The sequence below is a fragment of the Lipotes vexillifer genome, unplaced genomic scaffold (genome assembly GCF_000442215.2).
Source record: "Lipotes vexillifer unplaced genomic scaffold, Lipotes_vexillifer_v1.1 scaffold382, whole genome shotgun sequence".
Lineage (NCBI taxonomy): Eukaryota > Metazoa > Chordata > Mammalia > Artiodactyla > Lipotidae > Lipotes > Lipotes vexillifer.
Window position 1 is genome coordinate 3,515,181 of NW_006780611.1, and position 9,991 is coordinate 3,525,171.

The following is a 9,991-nucleotide window of genomic DNA, read 5'->3' on the forward strand; positions in this document are numbered from 1 at the left end:
GGGGGGGGGGGGGCGGGCATCTGTCACCAGTGGCTCCTGGAGATAGTCAGGATGTCAGAGGCGCTGTCGGCGAGCACGAGGTCAAGGCCAAACAAGAGTCCACGTGCAGTGTTGGAGAATTGGAAACTTCCAGTACTAAATGAAGCCCGGGGAGCGTTCTTCAACCAGTGCCTGCAGGTGCGCATGTGCAGGACCCCCTCCAGCCGAGAAGGAGGAGAAATGGCACATGGGTGCACTTACGCCTCACCCAAGGTCACGTGCCAGGGCTGCCCGGGTCACCTGCCACTCCGACCATCCAAGCGGCTGCAGGAGCTTGGTGGCCTCTTCCCAGCTGGGTGGCAGATGGCACTTTTGGAGCCGGAGCCTGGAATGTACCAGACTGGTGCTTGGCTCTCCTGTGTCCCTGGGCTGGCTGTGGGCTGCTTGCAGTGAGTGAAGAGGCCTGGGGGACCCAGCAGGGCCCCTGGGCTCAGAGGCCCACAGGCTGGGTTGAGTTGGTGCATTTGTTAAAAATTGCTCTTTGGGCTTCCCTGGTGGCGCAGTGGTCGAGAGTCCGCCTGCCGACGCAGGGGACACGGGTTCGTGCCCCGGTCCGGGAGGATCCCAACATGCCGCAGAGCGGCTGGGCCCGTGAGCCGTGGCCGCTGAGCCTGCGTGTGTCCGGGGCCTGTGCTCCGCGGCGGGAGAGGCCACAACAGTGAGAGGCCCCCGTACCGCAAAAAAAAAAAAAAAATCGCTCTTTATCGCCCACAGCTCTCTTGGGCTGACAGCCGCTCCTGGACCTGCCCGGGGCCAGAGGACATGTGAGTGTCCCTCGGCAGGTGCCTGGGGCCATGTGATCGTGCCGGCAGGGCAGGCCGTCACTAGTTCTTTTAAGTCCACTTTGGTATTAAGTCTTTGCCTCGGGGAACTTTTCCCATTTTCCTAGGACAGAGCAGAAGGGTGGCCTTTCTGGCTCTGGCAGGGAAAAGTGAGGCTGGACGGGCTCCCTGTTGGCCCCGACGGCGGAGGGAAGCCCCAGCCGCACTGCAGGAGGAGTAGAGCCCCCGGGCCGGCCCGGCAGCCATGGGGTGCGGAACCTCGAGCCCAGCTGCTGCCCGGGCTCCTGGTTCTTCCCAAGAGTCTCAAGCCGGAGGATGAGTCCAGAAAACTTTGTGTTGTTTACTAGAGCAGGGCTGTCACCTGGATGCGATTATGTCCCCGGCGGATGTCTGACAATGTCTGGAGACGTTTGTGGTTGTGACAGCTGGAGATGGGGAGGGGTGACTAACTGGCATTGGGGCGCTGCTTGGCATCCTCTAGTGCCTGGGCTGGCCCCAGGCCTCAAGTTATGCCCCGCCAGCCCCTGAGCGTCCACACTGCCGCCCGTGGCGGAGGGGGCCCGCCCTGACGCCTGAGCCCCTGCATCACTGCTTTTGTCCTCCGAATCCTAACACAGCCCCCGGGTCCGGCCTGGTGATCACCACGAGTCCCCAACAAGGAGTGTGGTGAGATCAGACTTCTGGGTTTCTGTTCGGCCAACGATGCCTACGTATTGTTCAGCCAGTACTTGAAATAAAACAAAAACCAGGAACGACAAAGGTCCCTGACGAAAATCTTGGTGTGATCCCATCGGAGCTGGTGGCGGCCGGTGTGTTTTCACCACAGGCATGTGCTGGTTTCTTTCGCAGTGTTTAGTTGACGGTGTAAACAGCTGGTGGTGGCTCTAGCTCCCCCTAAGCAGTAACTCAGTGTTTTCACCATCATTGCGGGTCAGAAAGTGGCGCCCAGCTCTGAAGGCAAAGGCCGTTCTGCTCCCAGCACTCGGCTGGGAGTGGGGCCTGGTACAACTTCAGCCTTCCAGAAGGTTCCATCCAGCATGGACATGATGATTTGCTTCTCATGGAAAAGCTTAATGCTGCATTAGACATTAACTTCGGCCTTGGGATAGGACCTTTATTTCATACATGACATTAGGAAAGCGCATTGCTGAATCACTGTTATCCTCCATCAGGCAATTTTAGAGTAAATAATAAAAGTGGGAGTGACAAGAGAAGGAAGCTTGTTTTCTCATTTCTTCATTCTCCCTTTATGCGTATTTATGTACTCATGTTTTTATTTATTTATAATCGTAGTAAAATTTACATAACATCAGAGTTGCCATTTAACCATTTTTAGGTGCACAGGTCCGTGGCGTTACGTCCGTTCACACTGTTGTGTGACCATCACCACCGTCCATCTCCTGGACTTGTTCATCTTGCAGAACTGAGACTCTGTCCCCATTAAACACTAACCCCCGATATCCCTCCCCCAGCCCCTGGCACCCACTGTCTGCTCTCTTGTCTCTGTGAAGCTGACCACTCTGGACACCCCATCTCCGTGGGATCACACGGTATCTGTCTTTTTGTGACTGGCTTCTCTTGCTCAGCACACTGTCCTGAGGTTCATCCGCATCGTAGCCGGTGCCAGGATCCCCCTCCTTTGTAAGGTCTCCCCAGGCCTCATGCTTCCTGAGGCCAGGCATTTCCTAATGTGTCCCATGCGTATTTGACTCACTTGATCCTGGTGGTCTGGAGTTGTAGCTGCTCCTCTCTCCGTATCTTGGGAGAGAATAATTTCTTGTCATTTGCTACAATTTTATAATTTTGGAGGGGGGGGAGGATGCTGGGTCCATAAGCCGGGAAACAGAATAACGTGGCAAGATCAAATCACATATTTAATTTCAATGACTGTGGATTTGAAGCTGTAGATATTTTAAAGCCGAACATCAAATTGCTCATCCTTTACCCGTGCGTGGGCTTCCTGGTGCCCGTGTGTGCATGGCCGTTTGATTGGAGCAGTGAGGTCCCGGCTTTGGGATGACTTGAGGGGACCCTGCAGCCTGGCCTGGGCCCACGTTCAGATGGGGTTTGTTCTTTCCCTCCTGGCTCCTTAACGGCCATGGCAAGTTTCTTGCACCTGGTTATATTTTATTTGGGGTGGTTACTAAGAATGGTAGCCACGTGGAGAGTTGATTGAGTGCTTTCCGAGTGCTTGAGGGCGCTTGCCGGCTGTTCCTGCCCAGTGTCTTGGGGGTTTTCCTGGCATCCTCGTTGGGGGTGCCCTTGCTGCCGCCCCCCTTACAGATGGGCTGAGCAGGGCTTGCTCCTAAGAGTCCCTGACCAAGTTAAGGGGGAGACCGGGCACGAGGTCAGGACTGGGGAGGGGTCGTGACATGGACCCGTCACAAAAATATACCTAACGCATCATTTTCATCCTTCCCGAAGATGTTTCTGGCACTGGGATCCCCTGACGTGGTGTGTCGGATCGTCTGTCGAGCGCAGCTTGGGGGCTGGGTTTTCTGCACACAGCTTACCTGAAGCTGCTGTGCGTGGGTGCGTCTGTGGCTGTGGGGACGTGGGCCCAGCCTCCCGTTTCATCCTCTTGATGTCACAGCGGAAGTAGGAGGACCCGCGCGGGTGGACGCTAGGGACACAGGGAGCAAGGGCACTGTTGCTGCCGCTGGGATTCTCAGGAGGGGCAGCGGAGGCGAGAGTCCTGGATGGGACACCCCTGGCGAGGGGCCGAGGGGCATTGCCCTTCCAGCAGGGAGCCAGCGTTTGGTGTTTAAAAGAGCCATGTGTGTGCCTCAGAGCTCCTGGGATAGTCTGGGGTGTTCGTTTTCACATGTAAGCTAGATGCGTCGTGTGCAGTGAGTGACTGGTGGCGAGGCCCGGGACCCCGGACAGGTGGGTTGTACATGCTGCCTGATCCTGAGCCCCCTGAGCTGTCTTTCTCTCTCTCTCTTTTTTTTTTTTTTTTTGGCCACGCTGCATGGCATGCGGGATCTTAGTTCCCTGACCAGGGATCCAACCCGCACCCCCTGCTTTGGAAACACAGAGTCTTAACCACGGGACCGCCAGGGAAGTGTCCCCCGTGAGCTGTCTTGGTTGACCAGCAGGTGCCAGGTTGAGGGGACTGGCCCAGGTGCCCCCCTGCAAGGCAGGTTGGGGTCCCCACTGACGCCTGGACCCCAGGCCTGGCTCCTCCTCTGCGTGGGGTGGGAATGCAAAGATAGGTCACAGCTGGAGGAGGGTGCCGTGGGAGGAGTCAGGGTGGGGGGGCTCGAGGTCACTTCAGGTGAAGGAAGAGTGGCCGAGGGACTCAGATACTAAGGTGGAGGGCATGGTGCAGCGGGCCCAGGCTCGGGGCCCTGTAGGAGGGAACGTCCCCTGAAACAGGAGTTAGGGGATGAGCTCTGTGTCAGGGAGCATCCCCCAGGCCCAGGCTCCTGGGTGGGGGTGGGCTTTGGGGGGCTGCCTGGGGCCTGCAGGGGAGGGGCTGTGAGGACCCCGCCTCCAGCAACTTGAGGGGAGACGATGGTAGAAATGACAGGGCGAGGACATGGGTTCCAAAGGGGGAGAAACCCAAGGCGTGGGCTGCCCCTGTCGGCAGGTCCCGGCATGCGCCGGGGCAGGGAAGGAGGCACCGTAGGTGCGTCGAGAGCAAGTGCATCGCCTGATTTGCCTGAGATGCTGGTGCTTGAATGGGGCCCTCCCTTCAGACCTGAGGCCCCTCCTCCCTGGAGGGGGCAGGATAAGCAGCGTCTTCTGAGGCCCGCGTGCCCGCCAGGCCTGACACCTGCATTTGCCCAACTGCGCCCCGAACCCCCATCACCCTGTTCCCGGGAAGGAAACCACTTCAAAGTCCCCCCCCCCCCCCCCCTGCCAGCAGGCACTCCCTGTCCCTGGTGAGGCCCGGGAGGGAGCAGGAGGGCAGCCTTTGTGTCAAACCGGCTGGACGGCCGCAGTGGATGTGGCCGTAGCCAGCCTACTGCGGCGTCACGGGCTGTGCCAGCCAGGCCTGGCAGCACGTTGGCGGTAGGAGACGGCGATGCCCCCAACTTAGACCACGGTGCGTGTGGATTGGGGTGACCAAGACGCTGGCGAGGGGTGCTGGTCCCTCCTGGCACCGTGTCATCTCCAACTGCTGGTGGCCCTGCCTCACCGCGTTGTCCCCAAGGCTGCAGGTGTATAATGGGTCAGAAACCAGCCTCTTTCCATGTGGACCCTCCGAGCCAGGACCGTAGTCCTCTGGACCCTCTGCCCAACGTTGGAGGGGCTCAGGCTCAGTCGGTCTGGGCCTGCCACTTGCTGCCCGAGTGACCTCGGCCGGGCCTGCTGGTCAACTCCCTTGTGCCTTGGTGTCCTCATCTGTGCAGGACCAGTAGAGGTGTCCCTCGTGGGCTGTGACAAGGACTGGAGGGGCGGCACCGTGGAAGGTGTCGGTGTGGAGCTGCTGCGGGCAGTGGTGGGGCGCCGTCCGGGTCAGCGAGGTCTACACCATGGACGTTTCCCCCGCGTCCACCCCCCACTGCCCTATGCCAAGGGTCCAAGAGGCGGCAGCGTCACAGGACCTTCCCCTGCCCCCGTGGCCTTGTCTCCACCAACCCACATTCCCATCTGTCTGGGGTGGAGTAGCGTCCCCCCAAGTTCACGGCCCCTGAACCTCAGCATAGGTGTTATTTGGAGGTTGGATCTGAGCAGATGTGATCAAGCTAAGCATTGACACCTCCTGGATTCGGGCGGATCCTGATCCAAGGACTGGTGACCTTTTTAGAAGGGAATCTGGGCACAGACTCATGTGGGGAGAGGCCACGTGACGATGAGGCAGGGACGGGAGTGAGGCATCTGCCGGCTGGGGATACCAAGGACTGCCAGCAGCCACTGGACGCTGGGACAGAGCCACGGGACGGATTCTCCCTCCGAACCCCCATGTGGAGCAACCCTGCTGACACTTGATCTTGGATTTCTGGCCTCCAGGCTGTGAGAGGATCAGTTATGTGAGTCTCAGGCTGTGCTGCAGCCCCAGGACTGACACAGCCTCCCGCCACCGACTGGCCAGGCCTTGCTGCTTTTTTGCATTTTGTGCTGGGAAGATGGTTGCACTCCACTGTGTGACAATGTCCATTCCTCCGTGGACTCTGCCCTCCCCGCTGCCTCCTGGGGTCCCCTCCTGTCTCGCCTCTTGCAAACTCAGCTCTGTCCCCTGCCCCCTTGTGGGCCACCGGCCCCTTGGGCACTGAGACCCCCAGGGCTGAGCAGGCCACAGGGATGAGATTGTAGACGGCGGCTGTCCTCTGACCAGAGCTGGACGCGTGGACTGGCCCCACCCTCCGTGAAGACCTGTGAAGCCCCCCTCACCTGCACCGTCGGGGGTTTTGCGGGGAGCACCTGCCGGTGGGCACCCCACAGTCGCGCTCTGCCATCTGTTCTGTCTCTTTCCCGCTGTGACTTAGGGACAATGAAGTGACTCACCGTTCCTAGGGAAAGCCGTGGAAACTGTGCTGGCCCGGTTTGGAGGCGTTGGTTCTGGCGCTGTTGTCTCCAGCCACGGACGATGTGCCTACAGCACAAGTTTGCGGGGAGCCCTGGGTGAGCTCTGTGTTTTCCAAAATGAAAACAGCCTTCTAAGTGATAAACCTAATGGATGCTCGGGCAGGAGAATAAAACGATACAAGAAAGTTTAGGGGAAAAAGCGAAAATCACCTAAACGTCAGCAACGTTCCTGCCCAGGACTTCTCCAAGCGGTCAGGGTCATCAGAGACAAGGAAAGTCTGAGAACGTCCATCACAGCCGGAGGAGCAAGGAGACAGGACGACTCATGTCATGTGGGGTCCTGGGACAGAGAAAGGACAGTAGGTAAAACCAAGGAAGCATGAGTGGCGTATGGACTTCAGTTAATAATGTGTCCGTATTGCTTCATTCATTCTAACAAATACCCCACGCTGACGTCACAGTAGTGTTAATGGCAGGGGAACCTGGGTGCTGGGTAGACGGAAACTCTCTGCACTGTCTTCGCAATTTTTCTGTTAATCTAGAACTGCTCCAAAATAAAAAGTTTATTTAAAAGCAAAGTCAGCGACCCAGATAGAATCACTGTCAGCGCTGAAGTCTTTGCCGTCCGATGGCTCTCTGGATTTGTGTGCAAACATATTTTTTTGTTTCGTGTGAAAAGTGACTTACTTTTCCCTTTCAACATCATGTTGTCTGGATCTTGCCCTGACACCAGTGGAGGCAAGCGTCACCTAGCGGGTTTCGCTGAGCCGAGCTACGGGGTGAGAACAGCCGTCCTTTATTTCAGTGGCTCCCTGTTGATGGGCAGTCGCATTTGTGCTCGTGGCGACTCAGAAATCCAACCCAGATGAGTTAAGCACAGAGCGTACTCATTGTCTCCGGGACCTGGTAGTCCAGGACGGTCCATGGTCTTGAAAGAAATTAACAGTAAAATTAACAGTAAGGTGCGTATTTTATTTTCCGGCACGTTGGACGTGAGTTGATATTTAATGCTATTTTCTGGTCATTACGTGGCTCCTTGTTCCTGGGCATTCCTCCATGCCGTGCCTTCCTGGGCTCCCTGCCCATCCCCGGGGAGGGAGTGGGCAGAATAGCCTGGAGCATGCCCAGACGGCCTGAACTTTGAGCTTAAAATCAGCATGACCCTCGAATCTTGGACCAGAACAAATTTGTGTGTGGTTTAAGATTAAAAGGTTGTTTCTTAACAACTGCCACCAGGAAACAAACAATATCCTATATCCTATATTACTGTAATGGGCCTTTGCAAAAAAAAAAGAGAGAAAAGAAACACCCACAGAAAAATAGCTTAGATGGAAAAATGGAGGCCCTGATGCTGTTTGTGCCAGTGTCAATCTTGGGGTTAAAGAGATGCCACTGGAAGAGGGACTCTCCCCTCCCTCCCTCCCTTCCCTGAATGTTTATCCAGGAGCTTCTGAGTGCCAGGGACTGTTCTAGAAGTGACGGGCACAGCAGGAAAAAGACCTACGAGTTCTTGGTCCTCATGGGTTCACTGCGGGGAGAGACAGATATGAACAAATAAAAGCAGCTTGCGGCCGCTCCTGTGAGGGAGTTAAAGTGAGGATGTGGCAGAGCACGGGTTATGCGGAGGCCCCCTCTGATGAGGGACATGCAGCTGAGACCCGGGTGGCCCCGGGAGCAGCCACCGGTGACAAGGAGGGCGGTGTTCCAGGAGGAAGATGAAGTGTGCAAAGGCCCTGAGGCAGGGAGGTGTCTCTAAGACAAGGGAGGGTGACGGGGACGGACCACATAGGACCATAAGATGGGGTAGGCAGTATGGGTTTTATCCTGGGTGCCTTTGGGGGCCCCAAGGGAGTGGTGTGATGTTTTAGGATGGGTGCTGTGGCCACAGTGTTTTAGGACGTTTTAGGACATTCCAATGTTTTAGGATGACTGCTGTGGCCGCAGTGTGAATAAATGTGCCCTGTTGCCTGGGTGTAGCTGGCGTGTGGGGGAGGGAAGGAGGGTGGTGCCATCTCTGAGGCTTCGTGCTGTATGGGCTGTGCCATCTTTTGCCTTAATTTCTCTTCCTCATTACTTATTCCAGCCACTGGCCCTTTGTTTTGTTTGGTTTTGAATTTTATTTATTTATTTATACAGCAGGTTCTTATTAGTTATTATTATACACATATTAGTGTATATATGTCAATCCCAATCTCCCAGTTCATCCCACCCCCCCACCCCCGCTTTCCCCGCTTAGTGTCCATACGTTTGTTCTCTACGTCCGTGTCTCTGTTTCTGCCCTGCAAACCAGTTCATCTGTACCATTTTTCTAGGTTCCACATATATGCGTTAATATACGATATTTGTTTTTCTCTTTCTGACTTACTTCACTCTGTATGACGGTCTTTAGGTCCATCCACGTCTCTCCAATTCCCAATTTCGTTCCCTTTTACGGCTGAGTAACGGTCCTTTGTATACGAGCAGCAGATACGGTCTCAGCATCCACCTTCTGCTCTGCGGAAGCTGCACACAGAGCTGAGCCCTTACCTCGCTGGCCTTTGGGTTTTACACCAGCCTTTGGGGTGCCCTCCCCACAATGAGGTCATACAAATATTATTTCCTCTTTCAGATTTGGTCCTTCCAGGGAATTCCCTGGTGGTCCAGTGGTTAGGACTCCGTGCTTTCCCTTCCGGGGGCCTGGGTTCAATCCCTGGTCAGGCAACTAAGATCCTGTGAGCCGTGCAGCCAAAAAAAGAAAAAAAAAAATGGCTTTGCTAGGTTATCGTGAGGACCAGATGGAACAGTAATGCTCGGTGCCTGACCTACTAGGCGATGGTCGTAATTACTGGGGGGAAGCCAGGGCCCCCCTCCACCAAGCATGTATTCGTGGGTGTGAAACTTGACTTCCCAGGGTCTCAGTTTTTGTCACCTGTCAAATGGGGTGATGCTGGTTCTGTCAGAATCCCTCGCAATCTCAGGTTTGCCCCTGGATGTGTTGTGACTTGTGGAGCAGTTATGCTTCTCCGTTGTCTGGACAAGTTTTGTGGCGCGTGGTGTCCCCCGCCAAAAGTGGCTTAGGGCTCCTGAGTCTGAGGCAAACAGTCCCAGGCGCAGAAGCTTCTGTGCTCTGCTCCCCGTTGTTCTAAGGGCTCCCTGCAAGCTTGTGCCTTGGTGGGGACTGTGCTGGGTCCAGAGTGACAAGATGGCTTCCAAGTCGTGTCACCTGAGTGCATCCTCTCAGTGGTCCTAAGACTTTCCTCCAGCTTCCCGGAAGTAAGCCGGAAATAAGCCTGCCTTTCGGGCTACAGCTTCGAGAGGGGTGGGACCCACCGGGGGCTCACGGGCGTGCCCAGACGCCTCATGGAAACTGGGGTGGGTGTGCTCATGGGGGGATCCATCAGGGCTGCAGGGACACGGATCTGAGCTGAACGAGAAGGATGTGAACTTTGCCAGGTTTTTCTCGGGTCCCAGAGCACATTTGGGGGGCCGGGCACTGGGAGGCAGGTGAAGGCCCTCTGGGCAGCATGGCTGCATCTGTCAGGGCTGCCCTGGAGGTGATGATGCTGCCCTGTGGCCATCGTGAGCGGAGCCCCTGTGGCGGCCCCTGGACAGCTCCTCTGGTTCTGGGCTCGGAACCTATGGTGTGCTCAACCTGGTAACCCAAATACTCCACCCTTTCCAGCCCCCAAGTCCTAAGTGGCTCGTTTCATGAGCGG

General features: G+C 56.3%; 1 protein-coding gene across 1 annotated transcript in view; it reads left to right on the forward strand.

Annotated features, from left to right (window-relative positions):
• CELSR1 (cadherin EGF LAG seven-pass G-type receptor 1) overlaps nt 1–9,991 on the forward strand; it is a 155,797-nt gene that overhangs the window by 45,443 nt on the left and 100,363 nt on the right. The window lies entirely within an intron of this gene.